This window comes from Schistocerca americana, chromosome X (assembly GCF_021461395.2).
Source record: "Schistocerca americana isolate TAMUIC-IGC-003095 chromosome X, iqSchAmer2.1, whole genome shotgun sequence".
Taxonomy (NCBI): Eukaryota; Metazoa; Arthropoda; class Insecta; order Orthoptera; family Acrididae; genus Schistocerca; species Schistocerca americana.
The window spans coordinates 983,193,888-983,218,275 of record NC_060130.1 but is presented as its reverse complement, the minus strand read 5'-3'; positions in this window follow the sequence as shown (position 1 = coordinate 983,218,275).

Below are 24,388 nucleotides of genomic sequence, written 5' to 3'. Positions count from 1 at the left end.
TTGTCCTTAGGTTAGTTAGGTTTAAGTAGTTCCACGTTCTAGGGGAATGATGACCGCAGAAGTTAAGTCCCATAGTGCTCGGAACCATTTTTTTTCTCCAGCCTCAGTGCACATACTTGGAATGTAGCTGGTTCTAAGGGCCCGGTGGCCAGTCAAATTTCTTTATGATCCACCATGTCTAACAGTTATAATAGGACCATTTTTCAGACTGATACACACTACACCCACAAAATGCAAATATCGCACAAAGGCTCTGAAAACTGGAGTAGAATCGTTCGCTCGTCTACCCCAAGTTATGTCGCCAATACCTTTTCAAACATCTAGTGCTTCTAGGAATGGGCTTGCAGGTCTGTAAGGTGTGACGACCGCGTAAGCTGAGAAACAAATGTGAGGTCCAGAGACCTCAACGTTTCTTTAAGATTAGGGACAGTATGCCTCATTCTCAAACTAAGAAAATTAAAAACATAAAGTCAGCGATTAAAAAGATATAGAAGGACTTGTCTGTTGAAATATCAAACCCTCTCTTCACCACTTATTCCTCGAATTCTAATCAGCTGTAATGGAAGAGTTGACGTTACTAGGCTGGAGGAGAAGCAAAAGACAGAGAAATCGTCCACAAATATAGATCACTAGACAGCACTTTTAACTGTTCACTTTGTACTATTAAAACCAATGGCAGAGATATTAACACTATAATATAATGTCGTGTGACGAGAGCCTCCCGTCGGGTAGACCGCTCGCCTGGTGCAAGTCTTTCGATTTGACGCCACTTCGGCGACTTGCGCGTCGATGGGGATGAAATGATGATGACGATTAGGACAATACAACACCCAGTCCCTCAGCAGAGAAAATCTCCTATCCAGCCGGGAATCGAACACGGGCCCTTAGCTTAGACAGTCTGTCGCGCTAACCACTCAGCTACCGGGGGCGGACGATATTAACACCTAAAACACCCTATTTACGGACACCGTTCTCATGTTCTAAGTGACCCTTGTTTAGTAAAGTCTTTCTCAGGTGTTAACGTAAGAACTAATGCGGCTACTCTGCACTGATTGTAAAAATATCCTGATGGCCAAATTAAGTCAAAAAAAGCGAGAAGGATTTCTTTGCTGTACACTGTGAGGTGCTGAATCATGTTGTAATTGACATTATCGTGAATTGTTGATGTGTCACGCACCGCATATAATGCAGTTTCCTATTTCCACATGGAAGAGAGTCATCATTTATGAAACTGAAGTCACAGTTACCCAAGCGGTCACTCAATAACGTCGAAAAGCTGAATTATGATCGGCAGTTGCGGTCTCTGAAGAAATATTCCGCCATTGTCTGGGGAATGTCCAGCCGGTTGTTGTGCACACTCTCGTTCTGCATTACAGCATCGACTATGGCTCTCCAACCTCTCTAAGGAATACTCTTGATGGTCTCCCCTAAAGTTATCCTTTTTTTTTTTACATTTTCCTCAGGCGACTTACAGGAGCCGTTACATCTTTGAGAAAAGCTACGAAACGAAGCTACAACCGGTAATGGTAGAAAAACATCATTACAGCATCCGTATCATTCCAAAGAAAAATCCAACTATAGGAAACGTCGTAAAGTTAATGGGCAACCTAGAATACCGCTTACGAAAGAATACTACCATTACTCACTTGCGCCGGCCGGAGTGGCGGAGCGGTTCTAGGCGCTACAGTCTGGAACCGCGCGACCGCTACGGTCGCAGGTTCGAATCCTGCCTCGGGCATGGATGTGAGTGATGTCCTTAGGTTAGTTAGGTTTAAGTAGTTCTAAGTTCTAGGGGTCTGATGACCTCAGCAGTTAAGTCCCATAGTGCTCAGAGCCATTTGAACCATTTGAACTCCCATGCCATGACGCATATTAACATTCATGTGAAATATACGTTCATTATCGTGGTGCATCTTCAGCATGGCAACATATGTTCTAACGCAAAATAAGCTGTAATCCACGAAATGGTAACGTAAAACTGGTGCTGAAATAGCAAGTATAAAATCGGAAAGAGATTCCAAAGATGACTGACCATAGAAATCAAACGTATGGGGGTATAACATACACAGTGGTATTCTACATAGTCGATCTGCATATATTGGCCGGCCGGTGTGGCCGTGCGGTTAAAGGCGCTTCAGTCTGGAACCGCATGACCGCTGCGGTCGCAGGTTCGAATCCTGCCTTGGGCATGGATGTGTGTGATGTCCTTAGGTTAGTTAGGTTTAATTAGTTCTAAGTTCTAGGCGACTGATGACCTTAGAAGTTGAGTCGCATAGTGCTCAGAGCCATTTGAACCATTTTTTGCATATATTGTTTGATAATGCGAATGTCATACAACAACTTAATGTATAATAGTTACAAGGCAAGTCATTATTAAAGAATTTAGGGAGCGAAGAAATCAAAAGCTTGTATTAAACAAAATCGACGGGGCCTAACATAAAACACAAATAAAAAGACATAATCTGACAGCAAATGAGTCACTGATATCAAATGTCACATAAGTCAGAAGATAGTCCAATAACGTTATTAGAGTACGCTGATAAATCGAAAGAAAAATATAACCGGAGGTATTATGTTCAATAGGAAAAAAATTACTTCTACCTTTTTCGTTGAGCTGTATGTGACTTCTTTTACTTTCTTTTACTTTTCGCTTTACTTTTGACCAGTTGTCTCTGTTTAATGTAGGTTTTTTACTTATTTTCTTTGTAGATGTCGTTTTAGCCCGCGAAATGTACGGAAATCGGCGTCCCAAGGACAGGTGTTGTTTCATTGGTGCCTTTTATGTTATCCTCTCAGGGTTTTTGTGTCGATTCTGAGCGGTCTTGTGTCTGAAATGTATTTCTCTACAATCTATTAGAAAACAGCGTGATTTCAACGACGGGCATCCCGGTTATGCCCTCCATCACAGTGGCCTCAGAAGATGGGTTGAAATATGGATGATGTGGGGGTGTGAAGATCTTCCCATGATGTGACATGTGCACGGTGGCGATGGACATATTTTTAGTGAAATTCGGTACCAATGTGACTTGCCTTGTCACTACTATATGTTTTGGTTTGATATTTATATGGTTGAAACATATTCGCAGATCAAATATGTAAATTACTGATTATCACGTCTGCACTTTCAACTTCTGTGGACAACATGTGTAATGACATGCGAACAATATTAGTCTGCTTTCGTAAGTATTACTGCTGATTTCCTAGTAACCCTACGATGTTTCTGTGTGTGCTTTTTCTATAGTTGGATTTTTCTTTTCATTGATACAGATTCTGTGATGATTGTATTTGACGGAAGTCGGTTGTGATGCCGGCCGGGGTGGCTGAGCGGTTCTAGGCGCTACAGTCTGTAACCGCGCGACTGCTACGGTCGGAGGTTCAAATCCTTCCTCGGGCATGTGTGTGTGCATGATGTCCTTAGGTTAGGTAGGTTTAAGAAGTTCTAAGTTCTAGGGACTGATGACCTCAGTAGGTAAGTCCCATAGTGCTCAGAGCCATTTTTTTCGGTTGTGATAATAAAGCACGTTTAATACAACTTTGCGTCATACGTTTTCTCAATGATGAAACACTGCGCAAGAAAACTACGGGATCACTTTTTCGAAACACCATAATGACCTCTCACTGTAGTGAACAAGTTAGAAATTTCGCTCATAGGTGGTTACTGTTGTCCCCTGTAATGACGCAATAGCGTGGTGTCAAGCAACGTTATTATCGGGCCCTACGACGCTACAAACAGCAAGGTGTCAACGCTTGCGAATACAGGGCCGGAGCTCAGAGGTTCATGTGACGAGTAAGGTTGGTTAATGATGTCACATTAGCACCAAATTTCAAGGTTGGTTAATGCACCAAATTTCACCGTGCACATGTCACACCGTGGGAAGACTGTCACCCCCCCCCCCCCCCCTCTTATATTCATCCCATCTTTTGACGCCACTGCGAGGGACGATATAACTCGTATGCCCGTCGTTGAAATCATGCGGTTTGCTTATGGATGGCAGAGAAAAATATTTTAAATACACGACCGCTCAGAATCGACACAAAAAGCCCTTAGGGGGTAGCATAAGAGGCATCAATGAAACAACACCTTTCCTTGGGACGCCGACGCCCATACATTTCGCAGCCTAAAACGACAGTTCTTCATCTACGTTGATACTCCGCAATCCACCATATGGCGCGTGGTGGTGTGTACCCCGTACCACTACTAGTCATTTCCTTTCCTGTTCCACTCGCAAAGAGAACGAGAGAGAAACGACTATCTATAGGCATCCACATTAGCCCTAATTTATCCTATCTTCGTGGTCCTTACGCGCAGTGTGCGTTGGTGGCAACAGAATCATTCTGCAGTCATGCTGAAACGCCGGTTCTCTAAATACTCTCAATACTGTTCCTCGAAAGGAACTTCGCCTTCCCTCAAGGGGTTCCCTTTTCAGTTCCCGAATCGTCTGCGTAACTCTTGCGTGTTGTTCGAACCAAACAGTAACAAAACCAGCAGCCCGCCTTTAAAGTGCTTCAGTGTCTTCCTTCAACCCCACCTCGTACAGATACGTAACACTCGATCAGGACTCAAGAACTGGTAGCACTAGCGTCCTATATGCGGTCTCCTTAACAGATTAACAACACTTTCCTAGAGTTCTCCCAATAAACCGAAGTCCATCATTCGCTGTTACTACCACAATCGTCACATTCTCGTCCCGTTTGATAGCGCTGTGAAACATTGGGCCCAGGTATTTAAACGACGTAACAGTATCAAGCAGGACACTACTAATGCTGTATCCGAACATGGGTTTGTTTTCCCTGTTCGTCTGCATTATCTTACATTTAGTGTTAGCTGCCATTTATCACACCAACTAGATACTTTGTCTAAGTCGTGTTGAATCCTCCTACAGTCACTCAGCTTCAACGCCACGCCGTACACCAGAGCATCTGTATCAAAATCTACAAGGCTACTCTGCAAATCACATATAAGTGTCTGCCAGAGGGTTCATCGAACTACCTTCACAATTCTCTATTATTCCAGTCTCGTGTACCGCGCGGAAGAAACACCTATATCTTTCCGTGTGAGCTCTTATTTCCCTTACATTATTATGCTGATCGTTTCTCCGTACGTACGTCAGCGTCAACAAAATATTTCCGCATTAGGAGGAGAAAGCTGGTGATTGAAATTTCCTGGGATGGTTCTGCTGTAACGAGAATGGTCTTTGTTTTAATGACGTCCACCCCAAATCCTGTATCGTTTCAGTGATACTCTGTCCTATATTTCGTGAAAATACAAAACGTGCTGCCCTTCTTTGAAATTTCACGATGTACTCCGCCATCCTATCTACATCTACATCAACATGGATAGTCTGCAAATCACATTTAAGTGCCTGGCAGACGGTTCATCGAACCACCTTCGAAATTCTCTATTATTCCAATCTCTTATGGCGCGTGGAAAGAATGAACACTTGTATCTTTCCGTACGAGCTCTGATTTCCCTTATTTTATCGTGGTGATCGTTCCGCCCTATGTAGGTCGGTGTCAACAAAATATTTTCCCATTCGGAGGAGAAAGTTGGTAATTGGAATTTCGTGAGAAGATTCCGCCGCAACGAAAAACGCCTTTCTTTTAATGATTTCCAGCCCAAATCCTGTATCATTTCTGTGACACTCTCTCCCATATTTCGCGATAATACAAAACGTGCTGCCTTTCTTTGAACTTTTTCGATGTACTCCGCCAGTCCTACCTGGCAAGGATCCCATACCACGCAGCAGTATTCTAAAAGAGGACGGACAAGGGTAGTGTAGGCAGTCTCCTTAGTAGATGTATTACATTTTGTAAGTGTCCTGCAAAAAAAAACGCAGTCTTTGGTTAACCTACCCCACAACATTTTCTATGCTTTCCCTCCAATTTAAGTTGTTCGTAATTGTAATACCTAGGTATTTAGTTGAATTTATGGCTTTTAGATTAGACTGATTTATCGTGTAACCGAAGTTTAACGAGTTCCTTTTAGTACTCATGTGGATGACCTCGACCTCACACATTTCGTTATTTTGGGTCAACTGCCACTTCTCGCACCATTCACATATTTTTTTCTAAATCGTTTTTCTGTTTGTTTTGATCTTCTGATGACGACAGCGTCATCTGCAAACAACGGAAGGCGGCTGCTCAGATTGTCTCCCAACTCGTTTATATACACAAGGAACAGCAAAGGGCCTATAACACTACCTTGGGGAACACCTGAAATCACTTCTGTTTTACTCGATGACTTTCCGTCAATTGCTACGAACTGTGACCTCAATGACAGGAAATCGCAAATCCAGCCACATAACTGAGACGATATTTCATAAGCAGGCAATTTTACTACGAGCCGCTTGTGTGGTACAGTGTCAAAAGCCTTCCGGAAATCCAGCATTACGGAATCGATCTGAAATCCCTTGTCAATAGCACTCAGCACTTCATGTGAGTAAAGGGCTACTTGTGTTTCACAGGAACGATGTTTTCTAAACCCATGTTGACTGTGTGTCAGTAGACCGTTTCCTTCGAGGTAATTCGTAATGTTCGAACACAATATATGTTCTAAAGTCCTGCTGAATATCGACGTCAACGATTTGGGCCTGTAATTTAGTTGATTACTCCTACTACCATTCTTGAATATTGGTGTGACCTGTCCAACATTCCAGTCTTTGGGTACGGATATTCCGTCGAGCGAAAGGTTGTATATGGTTGTTAAGCATGGAGCTAATGCATCAGCATACTCCGAAAGGAACCTAATTGGTATCCATTCTGGACCAGAAGACTTGCTTTCATTAAGTGATTTGTGTTGCTTCACTACTCCGAGGATACTTACTTCTACGTTACTCATGTTGGCAGCTGTTCTCGATTCGAATTCCGGAATATTTACTTCGTCTTCTTTTGTGAAGGCATTTCGGAAGGCTGTGTTTAGTAAATCTCCTTTGGCAGCACTGTCTTCGATAGTATCTCCATTGTTATCACGCAGAGAATGCATTGATTGTTTCTTGCCGCTAACATACTTCACATACGACCAGAATCTCTTTGGATTTTCTGCCAGGTTTCGAGACAAAGTTTCGCTGTGGATACTGTTATAGGCATTTCGCATTGAACTCCGCGCTACCTTTCGAGCTTCTATAAAGGATCACCAATCTTGTGGATTTTGCGTCTGTGTAAATTTGGCATGTTTGTTTCGTTGTTTCTGCAACAGTGTTCTAACCCGTTTTGTGTACCAAAGAGGATCAGCTCCGTCGTTTGTTAGTTTATTTGGTATAAACCTCTCAATTGCTGTCGATACTATTTCTTTCAATTTAAGCCAGATCTGGTCTAAACTTATATTATTAATTTGGAATGAGTGGAGATTGTCTCTCAGGAAGGTGTCAACTGAATTTTTATCTGCTTTTTGAATAGGTATATTTTTCGCTTGTTTTTCTACGATTTGGTGATTGCAATATTCAATTTCGCTACGACAACCCTGTGTTCACAAAGTCCTATATCGGTTTTGATGCTGGTTATTAACTCAGGATTATTTGTTGGTAAGAGGTCAAGTGTGTTTTCACAACCGTTTACTATTCGCGTGAGCTCATGAACTAACTGTTCGAAATAATTTTCAGAGAATCTGGTAACGACCCCTCACAGCGCAGCAGTATTCTAAAAAGAGTACAGACAAGCGTAGTGTCGGCAGTCTCTTTAGTATATCTGTTACATTTTCTAAGTGTGCTGCCAATAAAATGCAGTCTCTGGCTAGCTTTCCCTACGTTTTGTATGTTTTCTTTCCTATTTAAGCTGTTCGTAATTTTAATTCTTCGGTATTTAGTTGAATTTATGGCCTTTAGATTTGACTGATTTATATTGTAACCGAAGTTTAACTGATTCCGCATTGCACTCATGTGGATGACCTCACACTTTTAATTATTTAGGGTAAATTGACAATTTACGCAAAATCATTTCCAAAAACGATTTGCAATTTCTTTTGATCTTTGGCTGACTTTACTAGTTGATAAATGACAGAGCCATCTGCAAACAACCTAAGACAGCTGCTCAGATTGTCTCCCAAATCGTTTATATATATAAGGAAAACAACACTACCTTGGGAAATGCTAGAAATCACTTCCGTTTTACTCAATGACTTTCCATCCGTTACTACTGTTGTGGTATCAGATGCAAAATGTGGCGTATTGAAACTCGGCGAGAACTTTCCAAATGATTTATTTGCTTCCACTACAGTACTCCGTTCACCTCGGTCTGCATCATAGTGCCCCGCAATGCTGAGGAAGCACCCCAGTGGCCTGTGCAATGCAATTCTGTGTCGTGCCGGCCTTGGCTGGCCCGCTCAGTTCTGATGATGTTCTGTGGCAGCAGCCAACTCAGCGTCCACCGTCCCCGTTGATTCCGCACTGCTCTGCTGGGAGTCGTAGTCCTTCCCTGCAGCTGCTTCTTCCTCGCTGGCATAGCTGAAAATACGGCGGCAACAAGAGCCTGCGATCTGGCTTTCAGATCTGCATCCCTCACCTCGGAAGTCTCCAGCATTTGTCGAGAGCCAAGACGACTGCCCGCATTAGTGAGCCGAAGAGTGGCCCACCCTTGCTGGGTGCGACCCCACGTTAGCCTCAGAGGGTCAAACAACCTGCCATGGACTGGGATGCTGGTGCCCCATGTGTTGCTGTGTGTAGCCCGGTGGTGTGATACACCCCGCCATCCAGGAGAGCTGCCACACTTCAATGAATCTCATTACAAAACGGCACCTATTTATGCTCAGCTGTGCGACTCTGTTTTGCTAACGCGCCGCTTCACATCATGTACGCAACACATCCCGGTTGTGCCAGTGGGCCCCTTCTGCGTGTAGCTTGTGCCATGCGAACCACTGGGTTTTTCACTTTGCAGCGGTTTGATGGCCTTGTGACCCCCATTCCACTTCGCAATCGCTGGTCAGCATAACTTACTGCAATCTGGCCTGCACCTGGCTGTAACTCGTGCTCCGAGTATCGCACAAAACTGACTTTCCGTATCCTAAACGGTGGTGCCACTACACTACAAATGTGACCTCACTGATAGCAAATGACGAATCCAGTCACATAACTGACACGACAGCCCATAACCACACAGTTTCACTACAATCTGCATCTGTGGTACAGTGTCAAAAACCTTCTGGAAATCCAGAAATATGGAATCAATTTGAAATTCCTTGTCAATACCACTCAACACTTCCTGCGAGTAAAGAGCTAGTGGTGTTTCACAAGAACGATGTTTTCTATACCCATGTTGACTTTAGGTCAGTAGTACCTTTTCTTTGAGGTAATTCATCATTATCAGCAGCAAACAACTGCAGACTATCGCCCACTCTGTCTGTCAAATTATGAATGTGTTATACAGAGAATGGCAATGGCCCTGCCCCAGTTGATATACTGGTTCCCGTCAGATCACCGAACTTAAGTGCTTTCGGACGTGGCTGGCATGGGGATGGGTGACCATCCGGGCCACCATGCACTGTTGCCATTTTTAGGGGTGCACTCAGCCTCGTGATGCCAATTTAGGAGCTACTCGACTGACCAGTAGTGGCTCCAGTCAAAGAAAACCGTCATAATGACCGGGAGAGTGGTGTGCTGACCACACTCCCTCCTATCCGCATCCTCATATGAGGATGATATGGCGGTCGGATGGTCCCGATGGGCGACATGTGGCCTGAAGATGAAGTGCTATGTAGAGATTAATAGGGGTTCTATCACACTTCCCTGAGACACTTCTGATGATACCTTTGTCTCTGATGAGCATTCAGCTTTGGAGACATCGTACTGGGTTTTATAAGTACAGATGTCTTCGAGCCACTTACATATCTGCAACCTATTCAGTATGCTTGTACCCTCTTTAACAGCCTACATGGTGTCACCATGTCAAACTCTTGCCGGGAATCTAGAAATATGGCATCTGCTTGTGGTCCTTTATTTATGGTTTGCAGTATATCATGTGAGGAAAGGGCTAACAGAGTTTCGCACAAGTGATTCCTTCTAAAACAAAGTTGATTTGTTGGCATAATCTTCTCGGGTTCTAGAAAATTTATTACATTCGAACTGAGAACATGTTCAAGGCTTCTGAAGCAACCCGATGATAGGGATATCGGTCTGCAATTTTCTGCATCTGTGCTTTTGCCCTTCTTATACACAGGAGTCACTTGCACTTTTTCCCAGTCACTTGGGACTTTGCACTGAGAGAGATTCACGATTAATGCAAGCTAAGTAACGGATGACTACAGTACCATACTCTTTGAAAATCCAAATTGGGAATCCATCTGGACCTGGTGACTTATTTGTTTTCAACTCCTTCAGCCGTTTTTCTACACCATGGATACTTTATACCACTATGTCGTTCAAATGGAAATCTATTTGATGGAAAAATGACAGTATGTTTATACGCTTCCTCTGTATGAAGGATTCGTTAAATGTGAAATTTAAAACTTCAGCTTTTGTTTTGCTGTCTTCAACTGCCACAGGTGGCTGGTCAACAAGTAAACGGATGGAAGCCTTATAACCACTTATCCATTTTGCAAATGACCAGAATTTTCACAGGATCTCTGCCACATCTTTTGCTAAGCTGTGACATAGGTAGTTGTAAGTAGTGAGACAAGGGCCATATCACCCCACTCAGCATTTATTGAAGATGGCTGATCCAAGGTGGTGGCAGTAGACATTGCAACATCACAACGATTTCATGGGGGAAGTTCAAATTTTGGTGGGAAAATAGGTCAATTGGGCTCCCTCTACTAACCTAACCTCCTCCCATCCCACCTCCATCCTCCCCCTCCCCACTCCCCCATCCCTTCCCCTCCCCAAGAAAATGGTGGGAAAGTAAAATTTTGGTGGAAAAAAGGTCGCTTGGGCTACCTAAAATAACCAAAGGAAATGGAAGGAAAAAAACGTCACTTGGAATACCTCTATTAAGCTAAGTCATCCCACCATCACTTGTTCCTAGCAATTGGTGGGGAAAGTACTCAACATATGCTGTGCTGCTTGATATGATGGATGTAAGTCTTTATTTTGCATGGAGTGTTTATTTGAACAATTTGAGGCAGTAGCTCCATCCAGTTTGTTCACTATGAGATCTGGAGTCAAACTGATCTAGTACGCAATACTTACACCAGAGGGCACTCTCATCCCTTCTGTGACATAATCCAAGATGGCGGTCTGGGGAGGTGGAGAATGTCGGGAAAAGGACTCAGCCTGTGCTGCACTGCTGGAAAGAGGAAGGAGTGTATTTTGTTTATTTTGGAACAATTTTGTTTAGGGATGGATTTCACATAGTTCATTTATTACACTGATACAAAACACTCGCTCTGACCTGTGGCTAAGCCATGTCTCCGCAGTATCCTTTCTTTCAGGAGTGGTAGTTCTGCAAGGTTCGCAGGAGAGCTTCTGTAAAGTTTGGGAGGTAGGAGACGGATACTGGCAGAAGTAAAGCTGTGAGTACTGGGTGTGAGTCGTGCTTCGGTAGCTCAGATGGCAGAGCACTTGCCCGTGAAAGGCAAAGGTCCCGAGTTCGAGTCTCGGTCGGGCACAGAGTTTTAATCTGCCAGGAAGTTTCATTTTCCTGCAACGTTGGGTGGTCATCCACGGCAGCCAATGGTCACAAGTCATCCACTCCCAACACATGACCAGATAGCATTCAGTGGACCGAAGTCACTCTCGGAAATGTAAAATGTTGGGCTTCATTCCCTTTGGCACCAAGGCTTTACTGTCTCTGGCCACGACCTGCTTGCTTGCTTGCTTTCTACACCCCTCTCCAGATTCTAGGATTACAAGAACACATGCATTTCCACATGGTTTGCCAGAATATTATATCATTTACGAGATAATCCTCGATATCAAGCTCACAGCAATATTGCTCGCACAGTATAATTCCGAAGATATAGACTGGAAATCATTTCTCTAGAAAACCGAAACTTCAGCGAGGTGTAGCGTGCTGTATACTATTGAGTAACTAGAAACGTATCTCATCTGCGAAGACCTTTACGCGAAAATACGAAAAAAATAGAGGAATCTGATATTTCCACTCGCGAATACCGATTTCGGTGATGTAACTGATTCCAAAATATTCTTATAATTTATGAAGTCAACTAAGGTCTTTCTCATGTCTAGAGAACCAACAAACTTGTCTTCCACCGGTCTGTCACCTGCTAGATGTAAACAACACAGTTGACGCCTCCTCAACTAAATAAAGGGGCGAAATGTGTACAAGTAGTCAACCAGACAATTTACATGAGAGGGAATAATGGTCCAGCGTAAAAACACTTCCATATCGAATATTCTCAGATTTTCACGCTATCACGAAAGCCATCCAACACATACTAAGCATTAGTTCGCTGTTCGGCCATTTAGAGGACAACACAGTTAAGTCAGGTACATTCCTGCACCCCAACAGGCTTCTGCCTTTGGACAGCTCCTACCATTAGCCCGAAACGTGAATCAGCCCCTCTACAAGCGGCTGGAGCAGACAGGATCATCCTAGGAAACCGGCCACATATATCTTTTATCACCGTATTACGGTCGCGGTCTCAACTGGAGGACATTCCACAATGAGAAAAGTATCGGAAATACATCCTGCTGACAGCTGTGGCTGTAGAAATAGAAATACCTGTACGATTCTCATGAATTTACATACTCTTTCCTATTCTGTCACAGTATTCCACGTCAAATCCATACCTTCTTTACGACTAGACATCGTCATTTCCTTTTCACATGGCGAAACACACACACACTTTATATGCCTGATGCTCAAGGCGAACCTATCACGCACCCCCTACTGCTAAGTATAATATTTCGCCAATAACTGATTGCTGGCTATACAAAATAAGACTGAGAGAAAATCGGCGATGGGTGGAGAGGTCTCGTAAGTTTTTCTTGTGATTGATACCACTGTGTCCTAGGAAGAGATGCGTACTCGTCTTACAAACCGCCATATGTTAAAAAAGCAATGGGACACATCGACCATATTACTATCACAAGCGATCTTGGTTCTACAGGTACAGACAAGTATCCATGTTAAAAGCTATAGCGGATTTACAAATCGAGGTGTGGCATTACCTCCAAATGAAGTGGTTTTTCCAGACAAATACCGCGACACTGAAAATAAACGGTAATCGCTAGAGTGTATATTATCAGACCAACAGTGTGGTTACTCGTAGCCGACATTGCAACCTCATGACAAAATCACTGAATTTAGGAAGTGATTCTGTTAAGAAACATGGTATAAAGCCGGTATATGCAACTCCCTCATGCCACCTCTAGATATCTCTTCGGTATTTGTAACACATTCTGTGTCGATGCTACATAAGAGGTTCTGCGATATATTCACTGGGTTATAGGTGAAGATTGATTGAGAACGATCACAAACAGTAGATGGTGTGCATACGAACTACGAGACATACGGAAAATAGAGCAAACACACTGCTAATGTGGAATATGTGGGGTGGAGGCGACTGGATGCATTGAAGTACAGTGCTATACTACACCTTCTGATCAGTGCATTTGCGCTAGGTGTTGGCAGCAGTACTACATTTGCAAGCAATTTTAGAACACCAGAAGAGGGGCCATGTCATGATTGCATGGGAAGAAGTGACCTATAAAAATTGATAGAATTGCAGAAAATACGTATAAATTAAGGGAAAATACATCGAAATGAGGGGGAAAAAGCTGAATTGCTTGGCTCTAGATTAAAAAAAAGAACTTATTGGCAGTTGGAACCAGCATAAACATGTATAGAAACAGAGAACAGCAATTTACCAAGTTTTTCAACGAGAAGGTGATTTAGTGTACTGCTCAGTCATTCCTGGTCTGATGAATGAATTTGGGAGGCTGTTTATTGATTCATTCAAAACTACTTTAAAGGCTCTTTTATTACACAATTGTAACATGTATACATCTATACCTGTTGGACATTCTGTCCATATGAAAGTGGGTTTGCTGGTCGTCATTTGCGCGTTCTCTTTTGAACCAAGACTGCAACAACCTCCGGTTCCTCAGCACTTTGCGAACCTATTAAACCATGGTGGATCTTGTTCGTCCTGAATCCACTTACTGGGCACATAGTTCTCCAGACCACTATCTGCAATCTGCTTAAACTTCACCACAATTTCTCTACATCCATCTTACTGGAATTAAGGGATGTCAGTTCACTGTCTATGTGAGACACTAGCAACTGCTTATCTGTTTTATGTAGCAGAATTACTCTCCTAGATTTTTTAACTGATCTGTTGGTTTCCGTAACAGCATTTGCTATAATGACATGTTTGCTAATCCCCATTTCTGTACTGACGTTGACGGCCGGCCGCTGTGACCAAGCGGTTCTAGGCGCTTCAGTCTGGAACCGCGTGACCGCAGGTTCGAATCCTGCCTCTAGCATGGAAGTGTGTGATGTCCATAGGTTGGTTAGGTTTAAGTAGTTCTAAGTTCTATGGGACTGATGACCTCAGATGTTAAGTAGCATAGTGCTCAGAGCCATTTGAACCATATGAGATTATTAACCCACCTCCCATGTCACATGAACTTCTGAGCTCTGGAATTTTTTGGGCAAGTATCGACACTTTGCTATTCGAAAAATCGTCGTATCGGAGGGTGTCGTTGCACGGTGCCACACTATTGCACCATTACAGAGGAATGTTGGAGGCACCTTTGAGCAAAATTATAGGCTTATGCGTCGCAGCAGGATACAGTTACTGGATTTAGAAAAAGTGATTCTTTAATTGTGCTACGTGGGGTTCTTTTAGTGGAACATGATGCTCAGGAGCTGTTGCCACTGGGTGTTGAACTACGACCTAGTCGTCATAACGAGCGATGTGCCGATATTATGATGATCATGAACTATGAAGACAGAAGACATATTTAGAGTGCAAAAGTACTTATTCAGTGAGCCGACGCTGCAAAATACACCCGCCATTGCTTTTCAAAAGCGCTCTTTAGACACTTTTCAGCCAACAGACCAAGGTATGTCACCATTGCTTCACAGTAGCGAGCGAACGTCATAACTTATTTTGGTTTCCGGCCTAAAGTGCTGGCAAAGGGAAACACTAGCTGGTCTGGTTCTCATAAATAATGCTTGAACCACCATCCCACTCAGTGTGCTTGGTTGTTCTCAGTATCCCGAAGTCTATGCGATGCTCAGCTAGGCTGGCAGCGCCTAGTTCAAGACGAACAGCGTTCGGAATACGCAGTGATATAGCAAACAGATGTCTCTGGACTTAGGCTCCAGAAGCTACAGGTATCCGCCTGAGCAGAAGATTTTGTGTGCGCTCTCTTGCGTCTTGGCACTGTTGACTCACATACTGGGGAACTATCTCCTGAATGGTTCACTACCGAGGTGAAATGTGTGTCCTAGTCTCAAATGGTAGCTGCCCGGCTACCTGACGTTACATCCTTTCCTAGCAGCCTGGACGTGGCTACCATTCATCAGTCGCAACGCGTGGTTCCTGTCAGCTATTGCTGTTCAGCTTACAACAGCATGTGACGCTGCCTATACGCACTGCTGCCCAGGAGGTCGCCATATCGGCACCTCGTAGACCTTCTTCGTGTCTGTATGTCATCCTGGGGCCAACGGCCTCCAATCCAGCAGCGATCACACCTCTGTAACTAACATGGAGAAAAGTCTGAGTCATTCAGGGCTATCTTACAAGCAGTCCACTGCTAAATTCCAGTCCAACAATAGGATTTTCACGTTAACACCTTGAATTACATTTAGAGAAAATGTCAATTCTCCAGAGGTGCCATGGAGTAGCAACTTTTCTGTGGCCGCCATTTCGTAATTAAACATGAAATTTGGTGAGGGATGAAATCACAGCGGAAGTAATGTGTAAAATCCACTTATTCCTATGGTTAACGACTTTCCAATGGCCAGTTCCAAAGCACAACTGACGACTTCCAGCTGAAACCACAGTGACTCACAGAGTCGAGTACAGGCATCATACGTTAAGAGTCGACGTTCTCTCACCTAAACAATTTCAGAATGTATAAGAACACTTTACCAGATCGCTAGGTCGAATTTACAAGTGACCTTGGAGAAGCCCTGATATTGAATGATGTAGTTCAAAGTGATTTTGTATTTTTCCAACCAGGTAGGAAACGTTGCGGTGAAAGAAGCATTTACAAGCCATTGAGAGGCAATTCTTTCAACAAATTCCACAAAAACTCCTCTACCAGAGAAAGTACAGAAGTTTTCCTTCTCGATCGATGTCTATTATAGTCTTACCCCAATAAATGGGCTGGAGATTTATTTAAATTGTCAGTCTTCGACGGCTGGCGCGCTGCCAAGATGGACTTGAGCCGCCTTATCGGCGGGGTCAAAGGTCACGCGCTCAGAGAGCTGACGTAACATGCTGCTGCATACTCTATGTCGACAGATCCTAGATGTACTCTTGCCCGTTTTTAAGCTACGCTACAGATCACTTTATTTATGAAAATACAATGTACAATCTCCAACAAATTTAACATATTCACAGGTACCTTTACCTTTAATCCATATAAAAACAGTTTCATTAATTGATATCTTACGTCTACTACGTGTATACAAGGAAAAGGGTGAGGGTGACATATATGTTGATTTGCCGAAGTCTTTATTTGCATTTTCGGTGACGTGATATGTTCGATAGGCTATGATGTCACGATCAACGAAGCTTTCGAGTCCGGATACATTGGGTACGCCTGTACCACCACGTACAACAGCAACTGTTAACCATCCGTTACCGTGGGTAAAGGAATCATTGATGTCAATGCTGAAGTTCAGTCTGCAACCACAAAACACTGCAGGTCCGTCCAGTAGAGCGTGTGCAGCGACGGATTTGATCGTATCCTTTTTCTTGTCAGCGGCAGATGTGGTCATTTCCACGTCTTCAATTGTTTTATATATAGTCTGTCTTGCACGACGACGACGACTGTGAGGGTGACATATATGTTGATTTGCCGAAGTCTTTATTTGCATTTTCGGTGACGTGATATGTTCGATAGGCTATGATGTCACGATCAACGAAGCTTTCGAGTCCGGATACATTGGGTACGCCTGTACCACTACGTACAACAGCAACTGTTAACCATCCGTTACCGTGGGTAAAGGAATCATTGATGTCAATGCTGAAGTTCAGTCTGCAACCACAAAACACTGCAGGTCCGTCCAGTAGAGCGTGTGCAGCGACGGATTTGATCGTATTCTTTTTCTTGTCGGCGGCAGATGTGGTCATTTCCACGTCTTCAATTGTTTTATATATAGTCTGTCTTGCACGACGACGACGACTGTATCTTCTGTAAGTTATCTTGGCAGCGTTCAATGCAGTTGCCTGTGCAGCAGCAGCAGCGCGAATGATCCGCTACGCGGGCAGCGCTCGCTTATAAAGGCGCGCACTGGCGCGGCGAAAGATAAGGGACTTAGAATATTTCACATTGCCAGCAGAGTGTTATCCCGGACGCGGTCACTAGTCGTACTAGGTGCCCGCGTCCGCTGTTTGTCAGTCTTCGACGGCTGGCGCGCTGCACACGCTCTACTGGACGGACCTGCAGTGTTTTGTGGTTGCAGACTGAACTTCAGCATTGACATCAATGATTCCTTTACCCACGGTAACGGATGGTTAACAGTTGCTGTTGTACGTGGTGGTACAGGCGTACCCAATGTATCCGGACTCGAAAGCTTCGTTGATCGTGACATCATAGCCTATCGAACATATCACGTCACCGAAAATGCAAATAAAGACTTCGGCAAATCAACATATATGTCACCCTCACAGTCGTCGTCGTCGTGCAAGACAGACTATATATAAAACAATTGAAGACGTGGAAATGACCACATCTGCCGCCGACAAGAAAAAGAATACGATCAAATCCGTCGCTGCACACGCTCTACTGGACGGACCTGCAGTGTTTTGTGGTTGCAGACTGAACTTCAGCATTGACATCAATGATTCCTTTACCCACGGTCACGGATGGTTAACAGTTGCTGTTGTACGTAGTGGTACAGGCGTACCCAATGTATCCGGACTCGAAAGCTTCGTTGATCGTGACATCATGGTCAGTTGGCATGGTGATTGCCACTATACAGGACACCACTGCGAGTCTATGATGGTCAGTGTGCGTTACCTCAGATTCCATTGGAATACGCTTTGATGGTTAGTCCACCAGGTGACTGCCATTAACGAAGACGCTATTAGTTGTGACAGTGTGTGTGACTGCAAGGGCACTGTATGGAGATGTGTATGTATGCCTAATCTGCAAGTTGTCAGTCATGGTGAAACTCGTTCTAAATTTAGGAGGTATAATTGGAAGTGACATCATTATTAGGACTTGTAATGTGTGTGCATGTACACTAAGAAAATAAAAATGTGCCTAATATTTAACTGAGTCAACAGAAATACCTTGGCACGAGGTTAAATTGCTATGGGCTACTGGAACAATATGTCTGACCTCGAAATCTGGCAATGTCACTTGAGGTCAGTGACCTCAAGTGCATGACGTCCGGCACTACATCACAAGCCACTTTCCATATCCAAGGCTTAATCGTCATGATGTGAGGAGCCCAGGGGCTTATCCATGACGCCACGTTAACGGGATATTCAAAACATGCCGCTAAGTGGTCAGTCAATATGCATGCACCTTTTTCCAAACATATCGAAATGATCTGAATTTTTTTGGCATGTTAAAATGTGAGTGAACGACATGAATTATTTACTAAAATAAGTAAACTGCACTTAAATCGCTTAAATTGAGGTCATGTCAAATGTATCTTAACGATCAAAATATTTTTTGTGCCACGTTTCGAATTATCCAAACGTCGCTTATTATTTATGAAGAATGCAGCACAAACCACACAAACACAGCGCAGACCACACAGACACGCGCACACACACGCATTGGCCAGCAATCCGCTTCCACCTCTTTTTTTCATATATATATCTCTCTATTTTAGTACTGTTGATGTGAGAGGCAACAGCCTTCTGCCTGCTGTGTATAATAAGATCAAGACGGTCCATGAAGTGTTCAACACAAAGTAGGCTACTTTGTTGGACTGAAAAAACGTAAAGCAATTTTCGAGAAAGCTTCACCTTTAACTGCTGTACTAATACTCAAAAGTTGAGCACCGCAGTTAACCAACCCAGGAACGTACCTTTAGGAAGAGTGCATCTCCCCTTCATCGCTAAGTTACAGCAAAGTTTTAACAAATTACTCCATAAATACCTATATCACAGCAAAAGGGTAATAATAGCATACTTTGTGTTGCATACTTTTCATAGACCTATTGTCTTGATTTTATTATACGCAGCAGGCAAAAGGCTGCTGCCTTTCGCGTCAACAGATCTCATATTCAACTGTTCTACGTTTTGTGTTGCTATACTGAGTTGGCAGACCTTGCACCATATCATTCCATTTGATACTCAAGTCTGTCTGTAAACGATTCAGAGATCTATTACTTCTTCTGTATATTTTTCAAAGAGCATCTGCAACCTCATCGTCAGTTTCATTTCTACACTAGTGATCCATGGATATTTGAAGTACACATCAATGGTCGTTATATTTGGGAGATGCAAGCAGGTCAACTGATTCAGTCTCATTTATCGCCAGTTTTCAGCAAAATAGTAACAGAGAATGTCGTTATCCCATATACTTTTCAGGCAAGTATATTCAGTTGATAGAGTGTCTACCATTACCACAAACATTGTTGTGATGAGCAATGATAGCCAGTAGGCGGAATGAATTCCATTACCCTGAATACAGTCTGTAGCCGGAGGTTCCCACAATACTGAATTACAAAAATCAAAAAATGCATCACCAAATCTCATAACGAATTGTGTAAAGGAAAGGAAACCAATCTCTTATACATGTGTTGTGTTCTGATAAAACAGACACTTACTGGATTACTTTGTATGAGAATGCTTGTGTGTATTGGCTTCTCTGCTGTGCGGTGTACTCTAATAGGAGGCTGGTCTTACGTAACACATGCAAGTGGCATGGAAACAAACAGTCCTCTACAGACTTAACAAGGCCTTCAAAGCAGTATATTTTAGCTATCGCTGCAGTAGCCAAGGGCCTTCCAAAGCAGCTCTCTAGCTCTCCAACCTTCTACCTGCACTAACGTCTGAAAATGAGAGTATAATATCTTTCTCAGAAATGATGTGTGCGTGCGTGGGCGCGCGCGTGCGCGCGATTGTGTGTGTTTGTGTGTGTGTGTGTGCGTGTGCGTGTATTGTTCAGATACTGTTGAATATTGTATGATGAGTAAGTAATTCATGTCTTGCATCTTTAAGATACTCTTGAACGTAACACCATTACACACACTTTAGGTGCAGCTTACCTATTTTCATAAATAACACAACTCATTTGGATACTTTTGACTATAGTAGAATAATATTAAACGTTCTAGATTATTTTAAACATGCACGATACGTACCGATGTTTGGTCTGTATTTTATGAATTTACTGTCTACATGTCATCATGAGTTTGAACGTCAGAGATAAGGGTGTTGCTTGCCATGTCATGATGATGGTGTCATAGACAAGGGGAACAGGGCTTGTGACACTGTGTGTGACATAGTGTGCTTATATCAATAACTGCACATGACTTTGCCAGGCTTGAAGGGCAGACAAAGAGCTCTCACGTACCCATACCCATTCTGGTCCACTGTAGAATTAGGGGTAATGATGGACGGGTAGTTGTAGTGATTCTGTCAGCAGACCGTCATTCACACACTCAGTAGTATCAAGGATCATGTATTTCACTCTGCCTACTGGCTGTCATTGGTCCTCTTAACACTGTATGTGCTAATGGTAGCTCCTGTTTCAACTAATCTTCGTTGCCTCAAAAATATAAGGAATGACTGTTATCTGTTACAATTTTGCTGAAAATTGTCAAAAAGTCAGGCAATTTATTACAATTTTGCTGTAATATAAATATTTATGGAGCAATTTATTAAAACTTTGCTGTAATATAGCGATGCATGAGGGAATTTCTGACAATTCTGTTTGTAACATGTCAATGTGTGGGGCAATTCGTTATGATTTTGCTGTAGCACAGCGATGTAATGGCAACTTGTGACAAGCTAATTTGATTATTTTCTGTAACATGGTAGTATATGGAGGTCATTTTGTTACTGTGCATACATACATACATACACATACATACATTAATAGTGCTTCCACAGATCATGAATAAGAGATTTTGAAATGTTGTGGAACTTGTCACTTTAAGATAAGTTTCCTTTACACAAAATAATTTTCTTTTACAGTTATTACTTCATATTTAAAAATTCATTTTTGGAGTAGAAGGAGGTGTCATTAAGAAAATCTTAAATTCTTTTAATTTGTTTTTAAATGTTGGTTGCCTATCTATCAAGTTTTTAATGCTATTTGGAAAATTACCAAAGATTTTTGTGGCAGCATAATTCACCCCTTTCTGTGATAAAGTCAGATTTAACCAAGTACAGTGAAGATCATCCTTTCTTATAGTGTTATAACTATGCCATTCGCTGTTATTTTTGGACTGGTATGGTTTATTAATAATAAATTTCATAAGTGAATATATGTAGGAACTGTGAATATCCCGAGTTCCCTAAATAAATTTCTGCAAGGTGATCTTAGGCGTGCTCCAGCTATTATTCTGATTACACGTTTTGTGCAATGAAAACTTTTTCTCTAAATGATAAATTACCCCAAAATATGATGCCACATGAGAGCAGTGAATGAAAATAGGTATAGTATGCTAATTTACTGATATGTTTATCACCAAAATTTGCAATAACCCTAATAGCATAAGTAGCTGAAGCTAAACTTTCCAGGTCATCGATGTGTTTCTTCCAGTTCAATTTCTCATCAATGCACACACCCAGAAATTTTGAGTATTCTGCCTTAGCAACAGACTTCTGTTCAAAGTCTTTATTTATCAATGGTGTTATGCAATTTACTATAGAGAATTGTATATACTCTGTTTCCTCAAAATTTACTGAGAGCCCAAGTTTTTAATGCTATTTGGAAAATTACCAAAGATTTTTGTGGCAGCATAATTCACCCCTTTCTGTGATAAAGTCAGATTTAACCAAGTACAGTGAAGATCATCCTTTCTTATAGTGTTATAACTATGCCATTCGCTGTTATTTTTGGACTGGTATGGTTTATTAATAATAAATTTCATAAGTGAATATATGTAGGAACTGTGAATATCCCGAGTTCCCTAAATAAATTTCTGCAAGGTGATCTTAGGCGTGCTCCAGCTATTATTCTGATTACACGTTTTGTGCAATGAAAACTTTTTCTCTAAATGATAAATTACCCCAAAATATGATGCCACATGAGAGCAGTGAATGAAAATAGGTATAGTATGCTAATTTACTGATATGTTTATCACCAAAATTTGCAATAACCCTAATAGCATAAGTAGCTGAAGCTAAACTTTCCAGGTCATCGATGTGTTTCTTCCAGTTCAATTTCTCATCAATGCACACACCCAGAAATTTTGAGTATTCTGCCTTAGCAACAGACTTCTGTTCAAAGTCTTTATTTATCAATGGTGTTATGCAATTTACTATAGAGAATTGTATATACTCTGTTTCCTCAAAATTTACTGAGAGCCCATATAACAAAGGCAGTTCGTTACATAATTATGTGTGAGGCAATATATAACAATTTTGCAGGAATATGGCAATGACTGGAGGTGAAGTATCATATGGTCAACATTGTGTGATGGCATAAGTTAGTATTACAAGCAGAACATGACAACCGTTCTGAATTGCAAGGTAAGGTGAAAACCCTAGCACGCTCTCACTATAATTTTGGTGTGTCTTCCAAAAGTTTTTGAAAGAAAATAATTGAAATTATAGTGACCATCCTTCCTCACCCATACAAATGTGAATTACTATTGTTCAGTATGTTATTTTATCAAAGTGTCATGCAGTTCTCATTGTGCGGAAGTATATGTCAGTTAAGAGCACTTTCACCTGTAAGTTGGCTCAGTAGTGCCATGAATGTTTCAAGAAATAATTCAGATACTGTTTTTTTTAATTTATAACAATTATCAAACCACATTCACCAAAACTGCACTTGAAGCTGCAAATTGTATTGGCGGTAATGTCCTGTGAGTTTTGTAAGTTTGATTCAACGTATCTTCACATATTCGGATAAATAATACACACAAATTTTGTTTTTCTTATCGTGTGGTACATAGATTAATGTGAGCTCATTGACAAGTTCAGCTTAACATCTCAGTTATATCAGTAGTGCCAATAACACAATAATGTACATTTTTTAAATCTATAAACATTTAAATTAGACAATTAGTACATTACAGTTTTTTACGAAATTCTTTACATGTTTTGATGAACAGAACAAACAGCTTTTTGTGATAAGATGAAGTTTCCTTTCTAGGTGACAGATTGTAATTATACTTGCGTATTACAATATATTTTATTATATACATTTATTTTCGCTCTAAAGTCGTATTTTTGAGGTACCAATCTTCCCTCTTCGTGTGTAACCTCGTTCCACCATCGTCTGTGCCTTTTTTAGTCTGATTTGTAGTGTTAACACTTCAGAAAATCTAACAATGGTGGACAAACAAGCTACCACAGTTCTTTCCGCGATGAAAAGTAATGAAAGTGAAGCTATATTAGTCAGTTGTTTGGTCAGTTTGTTTTTGTACTGCCAGTAATTTAGTTTCATTAAGGATGATGATGATGACGATAGGGTTGGTGTGGGTACATGACAGCAAGTTGTTTAGCGCCCATACTACATAAAATATTGTGAGACGAGTGTGGAAAATGAGCCCAAAACTTTTAAAAGCCAAAACTAAATGGAAACATGAGAAATGCGCTAAAAGTGTGCACCCTCACACACACACACACACACACACACACACACACACACACACAGAGCTAGGAAACTGACTGAGAACTGACAAGGAACAGATATAATTTGGTGGAATGCTTAAAATAACTTAGCAGAGGTCTGTAGGTGGCTAATCAGTGGAATAAAAAGAATGCGCCAGTGACTCTGCAACACACTAAAAGCTTAAGTTCCAATCCCGAGCCGCGCAGACTGGCAGCTAGGTTTGAGGCGCCATGTCACGCATTGAGCGGCCTCTCCTGGCGGAGGTTCGAGGTCTCCCTCGGGCATTGGTGTGTGTTGTTCTTAGAATCAGTCAGTTTAAGTTAATTTAAGTCGCGTGTATGTCTAGCGACCAATGACCTCAGCAGTTTGGTCCCTTAGGAATTCACATAAATTTGAGTATTTGCAAACCCGACACATTACAAAACCTGAAAACCTATACTGTAGTTGTCTTGTCATAAGCTAAGGTAGAGGGCAGACACCATCTAAAATTCGCTTCTGCGCTCTTCCCACAATAAGAAGACACGCTATTAAGACATTGGCTAAAGTGATTTATACCTACTGGCCAT